We start from the raw sequence: 26,224 nt of genomic DNA on the forward strand, positions 1-26,224 counted from the left end.
CATGCAAATTGTCCCCCAGCATCTTAGCTGGTGGAGACACAGGGGACTGCATCATTAGGTGGGGGTCAATCAGCAGAGCTGCCCTGGTGTGGTCTGCTGATATCCAGACCCAGCTGTCTGATTAACTTTAGCAAATAGGTTTACATTGCACCTAGAAATAGCAAGTAAGTACTGTGCAGCTTCCCTGGGAAAAGAAAAAAAAGAAAAAAAAAAGGAAAATACTCAAGTAGTGACAGTGGATGACTCAGTATGATTAGTGATTCATAAATATTTAATATATCAGTCATCCTAGATGAGGCAAAGCCTAGGTCTGCTTTTGTATGATGTGGTGAGTTACTGTGAGACAAGGGACTGCCTTGTTTAAGCAGCAACTGCAGAAGATGCTTCTGAAGTACTTATTTATGGGGATATGTTTGGAAGGATCAATTATGAGCTGGTTCTGCATGAAATCCCAGGGGCTGCCATGCTGTATAATGGGAGAGGGAAGAAAGAGCAAGTGAGATCAGTCTTGAAGCCGCCTTATGCTGTGCAGAAGATGAAGTGCTATGGTTTCTGTGAAATGAGTGGCCAACTCTAAGCACTATAAATTTATCCCTACTACTAATTATCAGGGATCAAGATAGCATAAAAAGGCCTCTGCCTAATAAAATTGTTACTGACATTGTCTGGAATGAGAAGCTAAGCCAATATCTTTGCAATGTACTTCGAAATTTGAACTAGCTTTTCATATTGCAGATGAAATTTTCATCTTCACTGTATGAATCTTTCTTTTCTGCTGGTCAATTCAGTTATTTTCTTCTCTCATTTTCATCTGAAAATTCCTTGGATTTAAACAGACTTTTCAGGACATGTTAATAGTATATCTTAAAAGTCAGCTCTTTACTTCAGACTTCCAAGCACTTCAAGCATCCTTGTTCCATTTTGCAGAAACACACACTGAGCACAGGTAGTACTCATGGTTATGCAGGAAAGGCAGAGGAGATAGACAAGGCTGGAGGATGAACTGGGTAAACTCCAAGGCATTCATGCTCAAAGTGCGACTTGTTAGACCGAACATGTGTTTAATATTTCAGGGTAACAAGCATGGAAATTGCCCCCACCTTGTTTTAGTAGGATATTTAATGTAGTGGAGGCAATCCATAGGCACTGGAAAGAGATGGGAAGTTGTAGAGAGTGGTAAAATAAACTTATCTCTGTAGCTATCTTGTGAGCCTCATCCAGGGAGATTAGGTGAGATGCAACATCTTTTAACAGCACATGAGTTGAATCCTATCTTTTTTCTTCCTTAAAACAGCTTCTGTTCTAGGGACCCCAAGTTTCTCACTGGGGTCCTTTGGTTTACATCTCCTAAGATGTTGCTGGTGCTGTTCCTGGTGCTTCAGTACCATCATCTTCAGGTAGGAAGCAGATTCCTGACAGATATATAGAAAGCCTATCCAATTATCTTCATGGTAATAATGTAAAAAAATTCTGACTTCTCCTTATGCCTTCTGCTGCACACAGAGACTAAGCCATATTCCATGTCTTAGAAAAGCTCAGCTGTGATGCACAGGTATCAGTGGGAGATTTTTCATTTCCTAAAATGGAAGAAAGAACATGTTTTTACGGATTGGAAGTATTAAACTCTTTTATATACTCCATTAATTTCAGAAAGTTCTTGCATGACTGGTGAAGGAATATAGTAAATTAAATAACTGAATAATCTATATTGAGCAACATTCTTTATTCTTTCCCTTCTTATGCACTGTGAAGTATCTTGTCTATTTCTGTGTTAACTAATTTGAAGTAGCGAGTGGGAGTATATTTGTGCCCTGTACTCAGTCTTGCATATGGCAGTCCTTAAATTGAAAACAACGTCTAGAAAGCATTTTAGATTTTTATGTTCTATTCGCTTTTTTATATAACATGAGAAGTTCACCAAAACCTTGAGCAATGTGCAGTGGTATTCCATAAGATAACTGGAACAAACAAACAGGTGCATAGGTAACTGAGTAGATGAGAGTATTTCATCAACATCTAAAATGTTCTTATTTATGCAGTCTTGCAAATGTAAGGTTATACAAAGTCTTGATTTGTCTTTTTAAAACAAGAAAGATTTTAATATTTCCACATGTGGTCATGACAGAGGCTTTACAAGACAACTTGGTATTATAAACTTTGGTATAAAACCTTAAAAAATGTTAACTAGGATCAAAATCACATCAGTGAGTGGAAAAATTTGGCATTGTCTACAGTGACTTTGGCTTATCTACACCTGCCAGTGAGCCCTGCTAGCTCTTCCCCAAGGACACTCTTCTCCCTTTTAGAGTGGTCAAATCCAACTGGTACCTGCAAGCTTGGTGCCATGTGTGTTACTCCTTTGTCAAAAAAAAAAACAACAACAAAGTTTTGGTCATAGCACCAGCCACAAAGCCAAGTGTTTATAGATAGGATCCTTTTCTTTCTTTCAGTGTCTTTACCCACTACAGACAGCAGAGAAGAGAAGGTAATAAAAGGAGTCTGGTCCTTGGGCAGAGAGTAAGTGCCAGTTCTGTGTTCTGTCATAAAATATCTCCTCAAAACAAGAACCATAACAATGTTCTTTTGAAGTCCAGAAGTGAGGTCTGCAAGGTCATCACCTTTATCATTTTGCTGCTTCATTACTCAGCTAGGATCTCCCTTTGACACCATAAAATATCACCAGTCAGAAAAAAGAAATTGCACATCTTTTGCTGTTCATGCTGTTCAGAGAGGTCTAATTTCTTGCTCTGAAGAAATGACCAGAAATGGCCATTTTATCCTCTTGTTCCTCTTGGTTCTGTCAGCTACAACAGAACTTCAGCAACATGAATGCCCAAGTCATCTACAGAGCCCCAAGTGCCATGGATTGTTTGGTCTGTACTAATGACAGAATTTAGCAGTATGTGGCCACACAGCCCACCAACAGTTGAAAAGACTGGCATGGAGAGAGGATAGCATGTGTCAGGACTACAGCAGTTTGACACAAGTAGAGAACCTGTCATTTCTAGTGGGAAGCAGTAATCCTGATTCTCCTTTAGTTTGGACTGTCTCACGCTGTCTCTTTTGTGATGGAAAGACTGAACAGCGTTCAAAGGGAGAGTTTGTCCTTATTTATCTATCATTTGGTAATATCAGCCCTTAAACCCCAGACTGATCTGGGAAGTCTTGGAAAGAATGTCTAATCTCTGTCATTATTCAAGATCAAGTCATCTGTCTCAATCTCTCTGTCTTTCTGTTTTCCCAGACTAATAGGGATCTAACACATCCGACATACAATGACTTGCATATTCTGTCCTCTTTTCTTTGGGCCTGTTTCCTCCCTCCTTTGTTTCTCTTTCCAAGTTATATATTTTCTAACTTGGTGCAGAGCTTGCAAAGAAAGTTGTGGTTTTTCCATTAGAACTGATTTAGTCGGAAAAAAACAATGTTTTTTGAGGCACACAAGAACTTCCCCAGGTCTGCAGCAAAAACAGCACACTTAAATTGCCGCTGGGGATCAATTGTACAGTTTTTAACTATTAGGTTTGTACTAGATGCGGACACTTCAAGCAAATAGGCTGCCTACACCTGTTGAGCAGAGTGAAATATTAGCAAGAGGAGAGATGATAAAATCATTAATATTTGTGAGACAGCAGAAGAGACGAGTATTTTCCTTCTGTAGTATAATAATGATTTAACATGGGAAGGGATGTGGTGCAAAACTACTAATTCTTCTGAGTCCATATCCCTCATCTGTTAGAATTACCCCTTTGATTCCAGTGTCGTGCCTTGAAAGTTTGTAGATCTCTCCTAAAACTTGAACATAACAGTAAGAGAGGGATTGATTATTTTGCAAGAAATCATTTCAGCTTTTGTGGTGATTCTTGTGCTCATATATGTTCATTAAATTTTAGTATCACAAGGATATCCTTTGTATGTACATCATAATAAATTCATATTTTCATGTCTTTTCAGAATGTATTAGTTACTGTACCATGTCACACCACCTTACCACAAAAGAAGATTAAGAACATGTATAATATGCTCTATAAAAGTCCACAGCTTCCAGTCTTTTTTGGCATAGGTTCTTCCTCAAGTTGAGAAAGTTTCTATATATTTAAAACCTCTCAGTGGATGTCTCTGCTTTGAACTCTTCGTTTTTTCTTTTGAACTCTTTAAACTTGTAGCTTTCATGTAATCTCACTATAATCTTGTTCCACAGTCTCACTGCGCATTTGGTGAGGAATCCTCCCTTTTTGTCATTTCTCTGTGGGAACGAAATCCAACACATTAATGATCAACTTGACAGCTACTTGGCTGTCTCTTGATTACCTCCCACCTTCATTCATGTCAGCTCTGGGGCTTCGGCTGTGACAACATCCATCAGTCTGCTATAAGAGATCCATGCTATAAACCTGGTGCGCACCTCCTGTCAAGGACACCACACCAACAAGCTGTGTGGATGCTCAGATTAGCTTAAAAACAATGGCATACCAAAATGAGGCAAAGGCCTTTCAGTTTGCTGTGATTAGATTGCTGAAGTTAGAATGAAGAAATTACTGCAGTGTAATCTCTCTTCATTGACTTCAGAGTATCAGTGCCTCCTGCAGACAGCAACTTGGAATCCCTGGGTGTCGTTATGGCATAATAGTTAACGATTCACTTTCCTCATTATTTTTCTTAGCCATGTTGCACTTTTTCCTTCCTCCCATCATGACTTTTCATTCCATTTTACTCTCCTCTTTCTTACTGCAGAGAGCTTAGTCTCTCAGAGCCACTGCTTCTCATTATCCTTTTGTAATTCCATTGTGTAATCAAACCACCATCTGCATTTCTCTTAACCCTAAATTAAAAAAAAAGAGCCTAGCAGATATCACAATATGTTCAAAGACTAGCAGTGATGATGAAAGGTTTTTAGAGTGATGAGTGAGTAAGGAAACACAGGTTATTAACCTAAAGGAGGAACATAAGAAACAGATTTGGCGCATGAAAGAATATGCAATATAAAGAAGAAAATTAGATTCTCCTATTACCTTCTCTCGAGGGACCATCCATGAAACTCAAAGGCAGAAGTAATTTTTAAACATACAATTAACCACAGGATGTATTTCCTCAGATATAAGCGGGGAAAGAACTTTGTGGTATCTTACAGAGAAATTAGGCAATTGAAAGAGATGTAGGTGCTGGGAAATCCACAATCCTCAACAATCCGATAACAACTATGTGAATTGGTGGAGATGAAGGAGTGGGTAGAAATTATACAAGCAGGTAAGTATCCAATTACCTAGCACTGTGGTTTGGCCTCTAACATCAAAGCCTGACTCAAAGAAAGAAAATCTACTGGGCCAGCAAGGTGTCTGCTCCAATTTAGTATAGAGGTTCTAACACATTATGTGAATTTTTTGATGCCTTTTTATCACACGCGTTGGACCCACAGAATCTCCTATTCCTTCTGAACCAATGAATGTGGAAAGGGAAAGATAGGCTGTAAGGGAAGAAATCAAAAGCAGGATTTTGTCTAAAAATTTATAGTTGGCTTCTGTCTCTACCTGTAATAACAGCCTGCAACCAGGGGTGACTATACAGTGCAAACGAGTTATTAGGTAATTGCAAAGGCAGGTGCTTACATTTGAATTGCAGGCAAAACCACTCTATTGGGTGATTTAACACAGAGGTCTTCACACCATAAGGTCTCCTACTTAGTCAAAGTGAAAATGTCAATTTCACTAATAATTCATTTTCAAAACAGTTAATTAAGCAGTAACACATTCTGAGGCATTTATTAATGTTTAATAATGCATGGCACAAAGCAGAAGAATTTTGGTGCTTATTTGCTCTTGGTAACCTTTCTAATTCTCCAGACTATCCTGGATCTGCTTTTATTTTTCCTTCAAAATGCCTTTAAAAGTGCAGGCTTCAGTGCAACATGTAAATTATTTAAACCCAAGACCACGATTGAGTTGTAAAGCTTTGAGTATACACATATGTTTTATGAAAAGTACACACTTGTGCTTCAGCTATGAAAACCTGAGGCCAGTTGGTTTCTTTGCCCCAGAATAAATCCTAGCCCAGCAAGCTTTAATTGGATCTCTGTGGGAGGCAGTTCATTTGTTGAACTTCTGACTCTTCCTGATTTATTTACATGGGTGTATATATGAACTGAAAAAGGGAGCTTCTGATTCCAATGCATGAATGAAAGTCTTCTAAAAGCATAAAAGGGAAATTAAAAATTAAATGGCTTTGTTCTGATTACCCATATATAAACTTCTGAAATCTGTGAAGGGAAATGAGTAATGTTGCTAGTTGTTAGATATGAGATGATCCAAAATTTCAAGTCGATAGGCATGGGAGAAGAGTGTACCATCTGGAGGATGGTTTTTATTTTTCAGACTGAGCCAAAGGGCAGCTAAAACCGCTGGTAATGCTGTTTCCTGTAGAAAACTTTCAGCACTTCATGTTTCCCCTTTGCCTCTCTCTTTGCAGAATTCAAATTATTAAGGGGTCATTTCTCATCTCAAGGAGACCTGCAGGCTGCAGATCAATACTGCAAGTGATTAGTAGATATCAAGCATCAGGGTTTGCAATTATCTAACCCAAAGGTGAGAGAAAGCAATTGGAAGCAAGTGGCTGCAAGAATAATTAGATCAGATAATTCTTGTAATGTGAAGAATATATAATTGCCAAGAAATGTTAAAAGGCAGAACTGAAAGAATTAAGTATGCACTCCAAACATTGCAGACTATCAGATTCATAAGATCAGATGCTACTCTGATTGAAACTATTGACAAAAGACAGAAGTGAAAAGCAATGGATTTATAAACCTGCATGTTAAACATTTGCATGATTAACATCCAAATACAGGTGCCCCAGTAGGTTAAATCCTTATACTAGGCCCCATACTGTTCTTCACTTGTAGGTAGCTCTGTTAGCTGGGTGGTTTTGGCATGGATGACTGTGTCACGGTTGTGTTGGGTGCATTGGTGCTGACAGCAGGTAAATATGGAGACAAAGCAAGAAATGTATTTAAGTTCTCTGCTAACTTCCAGTGGAGGAAAAAGATAATTTTTGGAGATAGAATAATGTCTTCTGCATTGCATGTAATCTTGCAGGTTTCTTGCCATAGGAAGACTATGTGAAAGAAAGGAACTAAATGCCAATGTTAAGCAAGGCAGCTACCCAAGCACCTGAAATTACTCCAAAAGAGCTATCCTCTTTCAGAGGGGGAAAAAACAGTTCTCTCAATTAATGTTATTGATTCTCCATATGAACAGAGAACCGCAGAACACCAAGCCAAATTTGTAATTGCATATTGTTAATTTAAACCAGAATGGACTGACTGACAGAGGCGAGCTCCTTCTGCCAAGGCACAACGCAGGGCAGGACTGTGAGCTCTCCACTAGAAAGGAAACAAACCACCAACACTTCTGCATGACATAGTTCTTCAGCCAACCATTGCACACTTCAGACTGAGGGAGCAGAGTGTGTCACTAGGGCTAAGAGTTAGCAAAATTCCTGCATGAATACATTTCTGGAGACTGTCCAGCTAAATTCTGAGCTGATCCCTTACTTCAGTAGTATCTACTATGAGATGTGTAACCACAAGAGCTTTATGGAGTTGCAAGGAGAATAAATGGTGGGGATCTGTGTCATGAATGAAATATAAAAGTAGCCAACATGAAGAGAAAGGAAACATTTTTTAAAAAGAGGCATACAGTTTTGAGCAGTACATAGTCTTCAAAAAAATGAGAGCATGCTTAACAAACACATTAGGTCTGGACACCAGGATCATTCTATCATACATGTGCAAACTCACAGGAACAGAATTATCATCAAACACTGTCTAGTAAAGGAGAGCAATGGTATAGGAGAACAGTAGGAAGTGAAGTGAAATGAAATGAAATGAAATCATAAAATGAAATGAACCTGAATCCAGAAAAATCAATTGAAGATTTTTTCCAAAACAGAGAGTCATCATACATCCAATCTTTTGACATTTTCTGCTAGAAATACTTTAATTTAGATAATAAGTTTTATTTTCAGAGCCATTAGTACTTACAGAGGTCCTGCTATTCAGTCTCAGACCTCTCATCACAAGGGCAGGCTACATTACAGATCAATCGTACTTACACTAACATGCAGCTAAAATCTTCTTAAACATGGTAAGAGAAAAAAGGACTAGGAAATACACTTATCTTTTGTGCCCCGTGGGTTTGAACTGCTTTGTCAATATGAATACACACTGTGACAGCTGTTGGGAGTTGTAGCAGCTTCATGGCAGATTTTGCTATTCAGATCTAAGATTTGCATTTGCATTTCCAGAACCTGTCAGCTTGCATGAACTGCAGCTGGCTGTAGTTTCTCAGGCCTGCTGGACCCCAGGTGCTCTGCTGCACCAAAATCATAGAATCACAGAATCAATTAGGTTTGAAAAGACCATTAAGATGATCAAGTCCAACCATCTACCTAACTTTACAGTAGAGGGGGAATTTTTATTTCTGCTTCTAGAGCAATACTTTAAGTAATAATGGAGAATCTTGCTACTACAACTAGCCACAGCTTAATGGCTCTAAAGTTACATTTAATGGCACTGGAATGCCACCAGTGAGGGAACTAAAAAACCAAAATGCTCTCCGTAAATCTGCATGGGATGAAAGGATGTACATTCTACAAGTAGCTAAGAGTTTTAAAATTCTCAATAGAAGAGTCTGTGTTCGTGGCTTTGCTGTAGTCATTCAGCATCCTTCTCCTCTTGCCATGTTTGAACTTCACTGCCTCTAATTATGGCCCATATGTCGTGTGTGCACAACAAAATTATTTGTGAATAGGATACACGTCAGCAGAGACAGAGAAGACATCCTGTTCTGTAGTGTCTTGGGATGGTCTTCCATTGGGTAGGGTTTTATTAACTGGGAATAACTTCTGTATAGGCTTAAATTTGCTATGCTGCTCATCCTTCCTCCATATTTCTCATCTTGAGAAATCTTTTATTCACCAGATGGGCTATAATGAGAATTAAAGGATTGAGGAATTAAAGGATTTGTGACGCACAAAAACAAACTGCAGTGGATCTGCAGTATGTGCTGCCACTCTGAACGTGCTCCTCAGGTGAAAGCTGAAGCTTTTATGCTTTTGCATCCTCCTTGTGACAGGAAATTTAAAAAGTTCATGGCCCAGAAGTCTAACCACAGTGATTTGAGTTTCAAGAAGAAACGTGTTAAGGCACATGAGGGATGAACAGGAGATCCAAGACCGCGAGCATGGCTTCACCAAGGGAAGGTCATGCCTGACCAATCTGGTGGCCTTCTATGATGGAGTGACGGCATTAGTGGACAAAGGGAAGGCAACAGATGTCATCTACCTGGAATTCTGCAAGGCCTTTGACATGGTCCCCCATCACATCCTTGTCACTAAATTGGAGAGATATGGATTTGAAGGATGGACTATTCAGAGTATAAGCAATTATTTGGTAGGTCACAGTCAGAGAGTTGTGGTCAATGGCTCTATGTTGAGGTGGAGGCCAGTGATGAGTGGTGACCCCAGGGGTCCATCTTGGGACGGGTACTCTTTAATGTCTTTATCAATGACATTGATGATGAGATTGAGTGCATACGCAGTAATTTGCTGATTACACCAAGATGAGCAGTACAGTTGATACAGCAGAAAGAAGGGATGCCATCCAGAGGGACTTTGACAAACTCAAGAGGTGGGCCCTTGTGGGCCTAATGAGGTTCAACAAAGCAGAGTGGGAGATTTTGTCCTTGGGTGTAGTTTTTCTGAGATGTACTTAGGGGCTCTGGTTGGTGAAAAACTTAACATGAGCCAGCAGTGTGTGCTTGCAGCTCAGAAGGCCAAGGGTATTCTGGGTTCCATCAGAACGGAGGCAGCCAGCAGGGTAAGAGAGGTGATTTTCCCCTTCTATTCTGCCCTAATGAGGCCCCATCTGGGGTACTGTGTCCAGTTCTGGGGCTACCAACAACAGGAAAGATACTGAGCTTTTGGAGACTGTTCAGAGACAGTCAGATGATCAGAGGGCTGGAGCACCTCTCCTATGAAAACAGGCTGAAGGAAGTGAGCTTGTTCAGCCTGGAAAAGAGTAGGCTATGGAGAGACCTCAGCGCAGCCTTCTAGTATTTAAAGGATGATTATAAACATGAGGGAAATCAACTTTTTACACTGGTAAATAGTGATAGGACAAGGGGAATGGTTTTAAACTAAAGGAAGGGAGATTTAAATTAGATGCCAGGGGGAAGTTTTTTACTCAGAGAGTGGAGAGGTGCTGGAACAGGTTGCCCAGAGAGGTTGTGGATGCCTTGTCCCCAGAGGTCTTTAAGGCCAGGTTGGATGGGGCCCTGGGCAATCTGATCTAGTACTTGGTCTTGTAGTTGGCAACCCTGCCTGGCAGGGGAGTTAGAACTTGGTGATCCTTGAGGTCCATTCCAGCTCAAGCCATTCTATGATTCTATGATTCTATGGTAACAGAATACAACAAACCTGCTGCAACGGTGATGCTGCTTCTTAGTATAAGAAACCTAAATTATTGGTGGATGCTCATTACTAGGTTTTGGGCTGTAAAATACACCTTTATTCAGCTTATATCAGCTTACATGTAAATAACTTCGACAAATCCTTTCCTGGATCCTGGTGAGCTACTACTATAATGTGGAATTAAAAACAATAGTATCAATTGCACTACTTTTGAGCGGAGTATAAATTCAAGCTGTCTCTAATGTGCTTTGTGGAGTTACCCTGGATATAGAATCCAGCCCATTGTCTCTGATAGAAAGTAACATCTTAATTGGAAGTTTTCAGTGGGTATAATTACTTCAAGATCTCCACTGACATTTCATACAACACTTCAGTTATTTAGTAGTATTAACTCCTACTTAGTTCCCTGTGCCACCCTCTGTGAAACTCAAAGCTAAAGAAATACTCTGGCAGAAACTCCTTTCAGTGAGAAAATATCTTGTCAGCAAGACTCGTTCTGAACCTCATTCCCAGCAGCAGGGGATGTGTGGGCTTTGCCTACTCATGGAGAGGAGTTGACAACAGCTCAAACAAGCAACAAACACAAACGAGCAAGCAGCAATCTGAAAATGAAGGTGAAATATTTTCGTGTTATACTCATGGCTGCTTATTGGATTCTGGGACTTTCTTCATCTTTGTGGGAACAAAAGGCTGATCTGAGGCTGAAATGCTGCTCTCTAGAAGCCCTGGCTCTGTGGCACACACCAGTCCCAGTGGTACACACTCAGGTCTGAGGTGCCCAATGGCACAGGTAATACAGAGCTGCTCCTAGTATGGCCACTGAATGCTTCAGACCTGGCAGAACTGGCAGGGCTGGATCTGGCAATTTGCAGCAGCAGCCTTTATGTCTGTAGGTCTGTCCCAACTAACTAGTCCAGGCTCTGGCATCAGAGCTGAAGCTCTGCAGATTTGGCACTGTCTTAGTGCTGACCTTGCCATGCAGGTGGGTTTCCATCCCTGCTTGTGTCCCTGCCAGTGCTAGCAGAAAGCATCCATGGTGCCTAAGAGTTTGCTGTGAAGGCAGAAGGCACTGCACGGGGCATGGCCTCACAGCCAGGAGTTGAGCTTCCCCTAGGCAGCAGTCTGCTATCAAGTCTGTTTACTGGCTCTAACAGATTCCAGTTATGCCTTTTCATTTTCATGCTGAATTGATTACCTGCCCATCCACAGATATGGCTTCAGAATAAAAATATAGCGCATGTCCTCATCTTTCATTTAAAGTTCCTTTCATACCAACTCAGTGGCTGGCAAGATCCCATATAACAATCCTTGACAGTTAAGACTAAGGTTAGAGAAGCTGAATTAGAAAAATGGATCCTGAAGCTGTCCTCCAAACTCAGCATCTCAAGGTTACAGCCAGCCTGTGCATATGGAGCAGCACAGAGGCTGTGAAACCCAGCTCCCCAGGTAGTGCTCCTCTGTCACGCTCATGTGCAGCCAGGAAGATGGATGAAAAACTCGCGTTGCATGATATTTGGAAAACCTTTTTTCTCTGAAATATTTCACTCCATTCTTCATTTCATCAGCTTCTAGTTTCGTGATATAAAGTGGTTCATTTTTTTTGTTAAAGCATCTGTGATATTTCATTAAAATATTGGCAGCGTGAGGCCCTAACTTTCTTACAAAAATAAATCCATTTTATATAGTCTAGCAAGTGTACTGGCTTTGCTGCTTTAGCCCTCACTGCTAACCTTAAGTACATGAAGGCTGTAAAATGCTTCAAGTGTACAGCAGGCATTCTCTGGCTTCGGAGAGGGACTGCCTTTTTGTGCAGAAATCACATGAGATCCATTCAGACAGGTTCCCGTTCAATATTAATGGCACCCTCTCTTTTTGTATGTTATATAAAAATCAATTTGGTCACTTGAGGGATGGGAAATCATTTCTATTCATTCAAGTTATTTATGGACCTAGGTCCCTCATGCTCTAATGGAAGAATATTCCTACCATTATTAGAGTTACAGAAGCACAGGCACTGCAAGAGAGTACTATGCACTTTATTCACATCTTCTTTACAATGAAGGAACATGAGTGAACCCTTGATTTGAGCCTTTTACCTACAAAGGCAGTGTTCTCTGGGAGGTGCAGAATGGACTTCTCTTTAATCTCACAAATGATAACTTTCCATATTTTTTTAATGAGAAGAAATCTCATCTTTGCTTTTCATCTGATTACTGATATCTTCAATTCACCTCAAGTTGGACAATGTCCAGTAATGATGACTTTTGTCGTTAGTTAGTTCTTCATAGAGTTCTGATAATGCTGTCTTCACTGACAGAGAAAGTGTATTTCTTTGAAAAGAAATTCTCTTCTGAACTATGCAACAATTGGAAGCATTTCTGCTGGTCTTATATCTTGTACATATATTTGAAATTTTGTCTCTTTTAATACAAGTTAAGAAGACACATAACAGAACTTCGTTCAGGTTTAACATCTTCAGATTCCATAATATACTGAGGAGGACAAAAGACCAAGAGAGAAGACTCGGAGTTCAGGCCTCAAATATGAAGTTTTAAAATGGTTAAACTATTGAAAGCTACACCATCTTGGAGAGAGAGATGAACCAAGAGAAAGAGATGGGAGAAGGTGTTTGTTTTTATAGGACAGAAGAAATGATGAGTCAGTCGGGCAGAGAGTTACAGGAGAGTTACAAGTCTGCTCCAGCTGGCAGAAACTCTAAAGAAGGCAGGTTTTCTCTTGACAGTAATGAGCTTGTTGGATGGTAATGAAAAGAAACCAGTGAAAAATTAATAATGAGCCCAGAGAGAAGAGGGAGAAGAGAAAAGGAGATGATATAACTTTATGAAGGAATACTGAAAAATAGAAGGTTTCTTTGGCTGTGTGGGATTCTGCACATGCACTGAGGACAGTCCTAAGGGAAAGACTTGTAATGACCTTGCAAGGGAACCTGCAAGAATAGGAGATGAAAGAAAGATTAATGACTCAGCACAGAAAATGTTTAGATAGTGTGTAGAAAAGAAAATGGCTTCACACAGAGTAGGAGAATATGTCACACAGAGCAATGTTTCGCTTGCATTGCACACCCATGGAGAAGTTGTAGACGTGGAGTACCTGGGTCAGCTTCCAATTGGAGACGAGAGTGATGACTTGATGCCTGGATTGCTTCACGTGTACCTAACTTGGAGCAGTGCTGACCAATTCAGCCCAAGGAAAGTGCTCAGACCTCAGAGCACTGTGCCTCTGCAACAAGCCCATTTCAAGAATTCATGTTGCTTAGGAAGAATTTTCCTCCTTCTTTATAAAGAAGAAATCTCTGGCTGCTAACCACACACCGCTCCCCAAAGGGGATTCACGTCAGAAAACAATACAATCAATAGGGGCTTTTTCCAAACTAAATACTTTAAATGACAAATGTCTAGACTGCACAAAACAGTTCTATATCTACTGCCTCTCATCATAGGACTTTCCTCTTAGTTCCTTCTAGCTCCCTTGTGGCTTGAGTTCAAAGCTTTCCTGAGCTTTGCAAAAGCAAAGACAGAAAGAGCAAACCAGAGTGCATACCTCATCAGTACAGACTATTCTCTCTGCTATCAGGCATTCACACAGCAAAGTGAAAATTAGTCTCAGAATCAATGTTTGATTAACTCTACCAAGCAGACTAGCTCCGCATCAAATAAGAAATTCAGCATAATAGATTTTTTTTTCTCCCAGAAATGACCAACTGTAACAGCTCATTTTCCAGACTGCTACAGAAGAAAATGTACTTCCATGTTTCAATTCATTTCACCCTTACCTCAAAATGCAATGAATTTAAAATTACATGAATGCAATCTCATTTTAGTTGTACATCAGAAAGGGCATAAAATGAAAAATACTTTTGTACTTCACAAAACTGGAATTTTTCAAATTGTTACTGAGGCAAAAGCATCAGCCCTAACACTGAGGACCAACGAACCAGCTATACAGTGCATCTGCCTCATATTCATTAGCTATTTGTCTCTTAACTAAACTGACATCATCCGGGTTTGTGCAGTATATTTAATCAAAACAGAACTAGAATTTTTGTACTTCATCTAACTATCACTGTCAGCTCTAGATCCTCAAGAGTGTGCTTTACTGATACTCATTAGTAAAGAGATGCATTTGTTTTACTTGCCCTTGGGTCTGTTATTTCTGAAGATCAAAAGACCACGCTTTGCACATTTGAAGACAGAAGATGGTTAATAGCATTTAACATGTCTAAATGGTATGATTCACCAAGCAAAGTTCCCATAACTAGCTCAGAGTGTGACTTGTGTAATATAAAGAGACATATCCAATAGCGTCTCCAGCTCATCAGTGAAGCAATTATACCAGAGGGCTGATAAGCTGCAGAACTAATGCAGGTTATTTTCTCCTGGATTTCTGTCTTTGGGTTGATTAATGCTGATGACTGAAGAGGTGTCAGCAGTTGCATACAAACCTTATCAAGAATGGCAGCAAGCACTACCCTCTCTCTCACGCACACTCTCTCCATCTCTCTATATATTGTTTAAGTGAGCATTGCAGCTTTTCTCACAGTCAGGGTACCTAGTTCTTCTCTCAACCTAGTCAACTATTTTAACAAAATCTGTTGGAGAGTACCGCAGAACTGAGATGGCTTCCTTCAGGCATATTGCTTGGGCTTGGCCCACCACACAGGCTGCCAGCCTCCATATAAACTGTATGAAACGTCATTTCCATGGGAAATTAGAGATGATTTTGAGGAGCCCACAGGGTTTTGAGCCAGGAAGACCTTGCAAGGAAAGCCAAGGACAGGCTATTTGCTGACTGGTATATACAGGCAAGGGGGAATGACGTGTACCTGTCAGTATCACAGGCTGTGGTCAATAGTGACACTGTGGCCATTCTCTTCCTTAAGTTCCACTCCTCTGTGGCCATTAAATATTACACTTTTCTCAACATTATGATTAAATGTTCTAGCTGAGAAATTAAAATACGGAAAAAAAAAAAAAGGAACTTAATAAAACTCATTCCTTGGGGGGATATGTAATTATGCAGAAATGAAGAGAACATAACTTAAACGCTTCGCATTTTCACAGAAACACATGGACCTGAGGCCAGATTTTCATTGTCATTCCAGCATCTGAACATTTTTAAGAATCTGGTCCAAAATTTCTAGATTTTTTTTTCCTAAGTAACATTAAAATGTTCTAGTTAAGCCACTTTCAATAGAAAACTAAATTATGCTCCTTAAGAGATTAAGAAAATGTATGGAATATTTTTCTCTTGTTGCAAGTTAATTACTCCAGCAGTACACCCCAAGGGCCATGCTCGTGTGAGATAATACTCTTGCTGGGTCACTGGCACTTGGTTCATCAACTACCTTTCAAATTTGAGTTATCTCAGCATAACATGCAATTTCTAGGATTTTTATGGCTTAGTTCTCACTCATTTTATATTTAGATCCTCCTTTTGGACATCAAGGTTTGAGTCTGAAAGCCTTACATCTTGTACAAATACAACACAGCCTAGGCAACTCCAAGGCCAACACTCAGGCTTAGGTAGCCCAAGTGCTAGCACAAAGCAAGCTTAACCAAGCCTGCACTTATAGTGCTGTCTTCCTTAAAAGCATCCTAACTCAGTTAACTGCACAGCAAGCTTAGGCATACCAGAAAACATTCATTATTACATTTGATAATTTATATAGATCAAATCTGCTGCTGGAAATCTACTCATTTTCTGGAAGTTACACAAATTTACACTAGTGATGACTAAGTAAAACAGTATATATATTTGAAGTACAACTTAATTAACAATTTTGCTTTTAAGGACTCTGTCATTTATGGTTCTGTTACATGAAGGCACTGGAAGCTCTAGAAAATGTGTCTTAATACACTGTATTAATTGCAAAATAATGTGTGCCAGTATTATAGAAATATAAAGTAAACACAAAAGTCAAAAATCACATTTCTACCTATTAGTGGCATTTTCAGCTATTGCATGCCTGGTTATCCAGGCAGAATAGTCATATTCTATTTTTGTGACCTAATCACTTAATATAGTTGTTGAGATTTTGGGGTGGGGTGGGGAGGATGGCCAAGATGGTAGTGTCGCGGATTGTTTGTACACAACTTTGGTTGTAGCAGCAATTTAGGATTTATTAAGATTTTGGTAGTAGATCACAGGGTTAGAGTGTATGATTCTTAGTAGCACTTAATCAGCATTTAATCATTAGCCATTTTAACACAATGATTCAGTGGAATTTACTACATCCAAATACAGCGACTTAAAGGCTCTAGAACAGCAAGGTTCACCTGAACTTATATGCAGGGTATTCTGAGGGGAGTTCTCTAAATTCACTCACATGCACAAAAACGACTTTGTGAATTACTCACCCCTCTATTTGTCCAATGGTGAGGCATCTCTTTAAAAAATATAGACACTTGTGGAAAGTCCTTTTCTCTCTCTCCCAACACCAATAAACTAGAAATATATATATACATTTTAAACTGAAATTCAAGGGTGTCAGACCACAAATCTATTTTCTTCCTAGGAGCTTTTCAGTAGAAAGTACCATTACTTAGTACAATCTTTGACTACATAAAATTGAACTGAGAAGAGTTTTTGGATTTTTGATGAATGGATGATGTCTCCATAGTACAAGTTTCTTCACTCATGAAAGCCTCCAAAAATCCATTCCTTCACCTGAGAGGAGTACCCATAGTATATGTAGTACCCACACAGGTAGGTGTGTGTGAGGAGAATCAGAGATCTTGGAGATCTAAAGGATTGGAGCCCTTTCTTTAGGTCAGTATCCAGATCATGTATCTGTTAGCAATATCATAAACACATGACTTCCTACTCTGTTCCTACAATAGGTTTCACTAATATAATTCAACAAGAACTAACTTCTGACCTCATGACCCATGGACATAAAAGAGAAAGGATTTCAGGCTTTTCAGATACTCTTTTTTTCTACTTATTGTATTGATTGGAGAAGACATTTTTACTCTAACATTACATATTTTGAGCTGCGCTCAGGTGTAGGAGGTATGCACTTGTAGAACTCTGCTGAACTAAGGAAAATCCTGTTTAATCTGACAATGGCACAGGAACTGCCAGCAGCTGAGGAAGGAAGTAATTCTGAGTCCTGCAATACTGAACACACAGCATAACAGAAAAGAGAAGTATTATTGCATAGGTGATGCCTCACAGAGCTGTCGGAGCACTCAAGAGATTCACTTGCTTTCTGGGGGATTAATTATGTTTAGCTTTTCAGGAAGCATATGCAAGGATCTGAGCTACGAGTGTAAAGAGAAATGGGTCATTGTTAACCAATTGCAGATGGCTGCTAAGATTCTCAGGAGGCAGAGTTACAAAAATAAGAGAAAGATCAGAGGCAGAAACTGGAGAATCCTGTGCAGGCTTTGGAGGTGATAGTACAGAGATAGAAGATCATGCTGTGGAAGGATGAGAGGCATCCAAGTTACCCAATAGAAAAGACTCAGCAATGCAGAGTTTTTTAATCTTAGGGCCAAACCACAAGATATGATAGGCACACAAACAGGAGAAATAAGCATAGCTGAAAAACAGAAGGTGCCTTTAAATAATAACTAAGTGGTAGCATTTATTCACTGTCCTATCAACTCATTCAGTGGAAAAAAAATATCTTTATTTAGGACCACTTATTTGTATCTTTTGTTTCTGTTTACTGTCTGTACTTTAATTGCATAGTCTCCTTTTCTTGCATGTCTTTCTTTTCACTTTTCTCTCATCTGCCTATTTTTCCTGCAGCAATTATGTCGTCATTACTACCTGCAATGTCAACAAAACGATGAATGAAAATGTTTCTGAGATCAGCAGGGATGTTAAAGACTACGTGTGAAAGTTAAGCTTCCTGTAGCATGATCACGGACACTAGCTGAAGAAAACATACTTAATGTTTTGCTTAACTCCTGGGATACTGGCTTGTCATGTTCTTGCTGAAGGCATCACTTACGTGCACAAGATTACTCCAGAGGCATGGACTGGCTTATCATACAACACTGCTGGAATTCATTTCCTCTCAGAGGGCCTTGCTATTCTACAGACTATCTGTTTAAAGAATGTTTCCAAAAGCTACAATTCACTGCTGCTTACCATGAGACAGGACAGAGCCTGCATACTTGTGGCTAACATGCTGCCAACGAGCCCCTAGGCCCTGAGACCGGGTCTCCATAAGGAATGCCTGCCTCTGTTGACAAAAACTGTAACTGTACTGGCCTAATAAAAATCAGATGACTTGATAGCTATGTGGTTTTTTATTAGCAGATAATAAACACAAAATTTAAACTTGGTTCATTTGCCTGGAAGCTTCAAGTCACTTGATAAAAATCCAATTAAAGGATGAGTAGCGAGTTTAAATGTAATGAAAAGGCAAAGGAAGGGCTTTGCTACTTCACTCCTCCTGGGAGTACTGATAAGAACATGCTCCTTGCCTGTTCAAATCAGATTAAAATCCAAGGAGATGCTTCCTGAAAAACCCAAAGCCAATGAATTAATCACTGGCCCATATGTATGAGATGTATTATGTTACTTAGACAAATGAACAGACTTCAAAGTATCCCAAAGTCACTACAAAGTAGTCAACATTTTTGATTATTGAACAAGAGAGCACATTCCTATTTTTCATCTGTGACGAAATACTGCTGTAAATGCAAAATAATTCTGAAGGATTCTGTTATGAATGTGGACTGTACAGTGTCTCAGTCTGATTACTGGAAGAGCCTCAGCATACAAAACGCGGACATGGCTTTTGTTTTATTTTTGCTTGAAAACTCCATACTTCCTCTCTAACTTCTTCACAACTTCAATATAAATGAAAGTAGAATTCAGATTTGAATACGCAAATTTAAAATCCATTTACCTACTGCAGCAAATTCTACTTAAACAGGATCATAATCTTTAATCATCAGATAAGGAAAAAGTCCTCATGTTAAACACAGACTAGGAGGAGGGAAAGAATAAAGGACTTTAGAAGCAAATTGAACTGTAGACTTTTGGGTTATAAAAACATACAAAAGAAACCAGGATTGTATATTAGGATAACGTATAGCATATAATCTTTCAGTTAAAACTAAACCACTCTAAATTTATATTAAACAAAAGATAAAAGAAAATCATTTTCCTTAAAAAAAATAATCAGATCAACCAGTGGTTGCTTCATTCCCAAAGGAGTTACTACAAAATGGCTGCTCTTCTTGTGTGGCCTATAAAAAGCAATATAGATAGAGCACAGATAGAAGATGGCCTCACACTGGTAAGTGCCAAGCTAACCCCTCAAATGCAGAAGGTAATGGAACCCTTTCCCTGCGTGAAGCCCACATGTTGCTCTCTGGTCAGTGTAACTGGTAATATTTGCAAGGATTTCCTTGTCGGAGCAGAGTGCCTCTGGGCTTTCCCCACAAGACTATGAATATGATTCATGGTGGTCTATGGCTTACTGCCACCTACTAACACTAAGGAAAATGGAAAAGGGAAAAAATGAAAGGGAAAGGGAAGAAGAGGAAAAATAAGGGTTTCCAGATGCCTTCCACCATTCCTTCTCTAAAAATTCTCATTTACTATCCACAAGCTGGCCACTAGCCTTCCAACTCCATCTTTGCCACAGGGAATTCTGGTAGCACATTACACTTAAAAAGAGCGTATATGTAAGGATGTAAGGGAAGGAAAACTATTGCTCTGTGTGAGCAATAAGGGTAAAATAGAGGTATAATTTCATGAAATTGAATAAAATATGAAATGTCTTTACAAAATACCCTTCCTGTCATTGAGGTGGTTGAACTACTAATAAGAACATCTCAGAAACGTAGGACTTTTCCTACTCTCAATTGTATGAGAGCACAATTATTGCAAGAGCATCCATTAACTGAAACTGCTTGATAGATAGTTTCAGGAATATGTCAGAGTGAAGAGCTGATCTGGGAACTGATTACAGCAGCCACTCAGTTGGGTGGATGTCACATACAGCTCACTCTGTGGGCTAAACTGAGCAGTCAGGTGCCCTGAGGCTCTTCAGACTGTCCTGCTCTGAATGAACAGCTAACCACTAGCTGTTATTTTCAGAGGCTGGAAAATCAATGGTAAGTCTCTTATCCAAGGACACTCTTCAAAGCCTCTTCCTCACCATGATGCTTGTCCCTTCCCAGGCTGGGCATAGTGACAAGGCAGGAGTGAAGCCAGGCTTTTATGGACCAGGTGTGAATACCACTGGCTTCCCAAAGATTTCTTGAAAACCTCCATCTTTAGAAAGAGAAGTTATATGAATTGAAGAAGCCTTCCAGGATCTAGGGATGTCTAAGTGAGATTGCATTTGACTGCTTTCTACTCCAGTTAGTATTTGAGAGCCCACACTGCCTACTCCCTAAATACTGGTTTGCACATATGTTTGACTTTGAAATGTGTCTATTTTCCCTGCCTAGCAGAGAAAATTAAGGAAAAAGCTACATCACACACTGAAAGGACTCTGGCTGGCTGGCTCCTAAATATTTCCCACTTGACCCTAAGACCTTGTACAGACCTTCCTGGCCTCTCACCTTTCCTTCCACTGTCTAGGAACCAGTGTTTGCACAGCTAAAGAAATTAATTTTGTACCACCTGAAATTAGGTGCATCCTCCTACATGGTAGTCATGAGACGATAAAGTAAGGTAGTGATAACTGGTGTTAGCAAACATGGGTGTGTTCTCCACCCCCCTGGCAAAGTGGACGTACTCTTTCAGCGTGCCAATCACATTACATACTCCATCATTCAAGAGGAGTAAAGCTCCACCTTGGCCCTGTCTTTTACAGAATTTCACTTTCACAATGGCTAGAATCTTCTAATTTCATACTTTTTAGCTTCAAGAGGTTGTTTCCCTCCTAATGGTCGTATAGCAATAAATATAGATAATAATCTATGTGGATACCATATAGATTTTAAGCACGCCCAGAGATAAATTAGAAAAGCACTTTTACTTTCCTTCCACAATTTAGATTCATCAGAAAGGATCACATCCTACGTACTATCTTACTCTGTAAAATTCAGTTTTCTTGGATGTGAGTAAAATAATTGCATGTAGATTAACTGAATGTAGCATTGAGCACATGGAAGATACCTATCCTGCATATTTTAAGATCAAATTCACCTGTTCAATTTCAAAATACTTGTCATACATAACAAGAAAGGAGATGGAAATAAGGAGGTTTTCCAAATGGCAGTCATTGCACTTCCTGATCATTAGCAATGCCCAGTGTCAGCCTCTGTTCACTTCCAGTTGATCATTCATCATTTTCCTGGCTTGGTTAAACAAAAAGGCTCATACTGAAAGACGTGGGCTCCTTGGGGTACCATGAAACTAGTGATGTTAGGCAAGCACTGGGCAGCACCATCTGAGAGAGCCTAGGGAACTAGAGAACAGAGAAACATCAGAGAACAGCTATGAACCAGAAAGTAAGATCCTCTGAACAGCAAAGATTTTACACCTCTTTCATGTACTTACTGGTGCACTCTCTTTTCAGTAACCACAGAAAGAATCAGCATTTCTAAAGCTTTTTATGATCACAGCAACTATTCTTCTCTTAAAAGAAGTATTACATAATTACAGATGCCAATCCACTTTCATGTGCTTTGAATTCACCTCTGTAACGGACATTCATTTTGTTCAATATTGAATTTGCTGTCATTTCCACATGTCAGTCCAAAAGCATGCTGTCAGAGGTTTAAGTGAATGACTTGAGAGAATAAATTATAGTGTTTAGACCCAATGCCACTGAACAGGAAACCATAGAAAAAACTGCTGCAGAACTGTCAAAGAAATGTATGCAAGAAAAAACAAAAACAAAAAACACAACCTGTGCACCCTTCTCTAAATTACTAATGCTGCTCTGCACTCACTGTTCCTCCTTGTCTTGCTCACAGATCAGGGTCACAAGGTTTCTCTAATGCAGAAGAACGGCTCTTCCAGCATATAGGACATTCAGTCTGGGTTAGAGAGAAGTGAGTTCAAATGACACTCTGATTCTGACTACTTGCATCAGTCCGAGCCAATTTCCTAGAGTGGGATTCAGCTATAGGGTCAAGCCCTAACTTTCATCTCTGCAGTGCAAGTGGTTATGTGTGAGCCAGTGTCGTTACAGCCACTGGACACCTACTCAGTACCCACCATGGACTCCACAGAACAAGACTGCTGAGCATGTTGAGATGTCTGCAGCAGGGTGAGACAAACGGTCTCCACACTTTGTTGGCTGTTTCCACTTGACTCCTACCAAATATAATGGGAGTGTAGATAGTCACTTCACATGAAGGCAGCCACAATGCAGAAATTTAGATTTAGGTGTCTAAATCCGGAGCCAAGTTAGACCTTACTGCCAGGTCAACAAGACATCAACATGATTTAATAAATTCACTTAGCTGAGATTGGCTCTCTATATGTAAAAATGGAGGTAATGACAGTTTCCTGGCACTAAGGATATTTGAGATCATAAAACTGGAAAAACTCATTTCAGTAATGGAAATGAGGAAGGAAATGGGTTGTACAGTATCTGTGAGGTGGTCATCAAGAGAACAGAACCAAGCTAGTCATAGTGGTGCACAATGGGAAAATTAGATCAGCTGAACTATGGAGGCTCAAAGTTGATGTATGGAGAAACTTTGTTACTTTGTGTCACGGTATTATCTAAGGGTCTGCGTCCGTGACAAGGGGGACAGGCCCGAAAGAAAAAAAAAAAATGAGAAAAGAGGAAGGAAAGAAAAAAAAATTGCCAGCGAGTAGGGGCCAGCCCCCAGGCAGTCCGGCGGCTAAAGCGGCAGAGAAGCCGCGGAGCCGCAACCTGGGAAAACAAAGGGAAGAGGGGGGAAAAAAAAAAAAAAAAAAAAGCAAGGGACTCATAGGCGGATCTAACACACACAAAAAAACAGCAGCACCAATCTGAGGAGGAACAACCAACTTTACTAAATATATCAAAATGAGGCTAGTAGAATTATATTAGAGAGTTTACAGGCTGAAAATCTCACACAGTAAACTGCAGGAGGACCACGTGCTTTCTCCGCCGGGCAGGAAGGGACAGACCCCGCGTCTCCCACGCGGCTTCACCCCCTCCCCTCCAACACAAAGACCCCTGGGGCGTGCACCGCCTCCCCTCCCCCTCAGAGGGCCACACCAAAAAAGGTAGTTTGCAGTAACCAGGGAATTAACTCTTTAACTGCCCGTACCTTACATGATGTAATGATGTGGAATACCGACAACAAAAATCACAAAACCATAACACTTTGAGTGGAACAGGGTGCCCACGCAGACTGTGTTATCACTGTCCTCAGAGACTTTCAAGACCGGAACAAAGGTGGAACAAAGACCTGGGCAGCCAGCTCTGCCCTCATGAGAAACCCAGCTTTGAGCTGGTTGCATAAGAGACCTCCGGAGGTACCTTTCCACTGGAATTATTCTAGAATGTGATAAACTCCTCTCCATTTGATACAGGGAAGGAGCTTTAGCTACCTTCTCCTTTCCTTCAGTTTCCTCTTTTCCAAAACACAGAAAGAGAAAATGTAACCAACTTAGAAAAACAGATGGAAAAAAATTAAATAACGGACTCCATTGATGTTTCCTAGAAAGCACATCCAAGAGTTCTTTGGACTATCATTTATAGAAAAACATTTGACTTGACAAAGCCTAGGTGATGTAAGTTGTCACTACCGCCAGCACAGAAAAGTAAGGCACCAGGTGCTACTTAATTAGGTTTGTTGAAAGACAGCTCCCATTCTTCACCCACACAATGCACAGAAACAAACCACCTCCTTTTTCATTGCAATTTCACGCCAACATTTCTTTCCCTTTTGTGCTCCTGATCTCCAGAAGCATTAAGGAGAAGCCTCTGTCAGATGTGCTTGCTTACCCACCACAATTTCATTATTAATACTGTTTTATTTCATTTGGATTATTTGGTGTACAAGTACAGGAGGGTCAAGTCCCTACAGCTAATGTTCATTTCAGCTATATAGCTGTTCTGTTGCTTGGGGCTATTTGCAAATGTATCAAAGACAGTAGGAACACACAGAACAGTGCTGAGCCACAGAGCCATGGGAGCATGAGCTGGCTTTTATTCTGTTGTCTAGCATTGGCAGCATTTCCAAGCCACGTTTTAACAGGTGCCAGCCTGAGCAGAAATAGTCAGCTGGTCAGTTAGGAAGCCCTCAATCTACATCGTGATGTGGTAGAAGCAGTAGTTAGAAAACCATATATTTACTCACGTACTGAGAAAACGTGAGGAGAAAATAGTGTCATACGTGAGTTCTACTCTACCAGTTCTATAGCTCCTTCACAGAAATCATACAGTGGTTTGGGAAGGTCTCCTTATGGAGTTATCTTGCCTTTCCCACTCCTGAGGCAGCTGTACCTCAACCTGTGTTGCCCTTGATCGATATTTACCTGCCTGACTTGCTCTTAAAACCCTCCATAAACAGTCCCACCAAGATGATCTATTGCTCCATGCTCAGCAGTCCAGCTAAACAGCTCTTTCCTTGAGACAGAACTGAAAATTCCACAGCTGTAATGCAAGCCCATTACTCCAGATTGCCCCTGCAACCTTTCCTCTGTCTTATTATTATCCAAAGGCCAGAATCATGCATCCCTCTGCAGCTGCCGTGCTCTCCCCAGACCCTTTCAGATCCTCTCTTACCACCCTGGGCAACACATAGGGACTGAATTTGTACCTCCCAGCCTGTCACTGCTGGCCCCTGCCTGAAATATGTCTCTTCCCCAGCAAACACTCTGTGTCACCTAGCTTTGCTGCTCTTGCCTCCATGCAGAGTGTGTGCCCTAACCAAAGCATGTTCCCTGCTCAGACCACTTCTTCATCTCAGCAGGACCATTGGAACAATGAGGCTACGTCCCAGAGGATCTGCATCCCTTCTCACCTACACTTTCGTAAGTGTGCTCTCTACTTCACCTCAGTCATTAGTAAAAGTCATTTTCCATTAACGACTATCCATTTGGATGACTGCCTGCAGTAACTACACTCCGAGTACAGTTTCACATAACCCCATTCAGCAGTTTCATATAAGTGAGGGAAACCTGGGTATAATGAGTGTCATCACAAACAAAAGCCTTGCCAAAATCAAGAAAAAAAATGACATCTTTGCTTTTTCTTTACTCACAACACCCACCTAGGAGGACATTAGGCAGATGTGATATGTTTATCTCCCATCTGACAGTGGTAGTTGTCATTTACCTTAGTGGTAGTCTATCTGATTAGAAATTATTTGATTTTGAATATTACTGCTTCCTCAGTTGTGTTTCTGGGACAAAAACTGCACCTCCTTTCTTTCTTGCATTTTTCTCTCAAGGAGCCCTACATTTGTCTTTGACAGTTTTCTGAAACTTTACCTGCCCTCCACTTCTCTGACGGGATTGCTTTTGGTTTTCTCTTTCAGCATTACATCTAATCTATCATAGCCGGACTTCCCAGATTTTTAGCACTGACAATAGCTAACAATCCAACACCGGCACTCTCTTAGTGAAGGCTAAAGCAGAAAAGGCACTGAACACTCCCACCTTCCCAACATTGCTAATGAGCAGACAGATTTTCCATTCCTTTGGGTGCCCTCAGAAATGTTATCATGTTCATACACTTATTACTAATGCATTTGTTTTCATATATCATAAGTAGTTTTGCACCAGCTAATTGCACTCAAAAAAGGATCTAAATATCTTAAGAAAACTGTAGGAAAATAGATTTACCTTTGCAGGTGAGAAAAATTGATAG

At 40.2% G+C, this 26,224-nt stretch overlaps 1 long non-coding RNA gene across 1 annotated transcript in view; it reads right to left on the minus strand.

Moving 5' to 3' along the window:
* LOC110388430 overlaps nt 281–26,224 on the minus strand; it is a 31,255-nt gene continuing 5,311 nt past the window's right edge. The window contains exons 2-3 of the long non-coding RNA XR_002432880.1: nt 3,992–4,246; nt 281–1,577 (exon numbers count right to left, since the gene is read on the minus strand). This is a non-coding gene — a long non-coding RNA (uncharacterized LOC110388430). The remainder of the gene's footprint in view (nt 1,578–3,991; nt 4,247–26,224) is intronic.

This window comes from Numida meleagris, chromosome 1 (genome assembly GCF_002078875.1).
Source record: "Numida meleagris isolate 19003 breed g44 Domestic line chromosome 1, NumMel1.0, whole genome shotgun sequence".
In the NCBI taxonomy this organism is placed as follows: Eukaryota; Metazoa; Chordata; class Aves; order Galliformes; family Numididae; genus Numida; species Numida meleagris.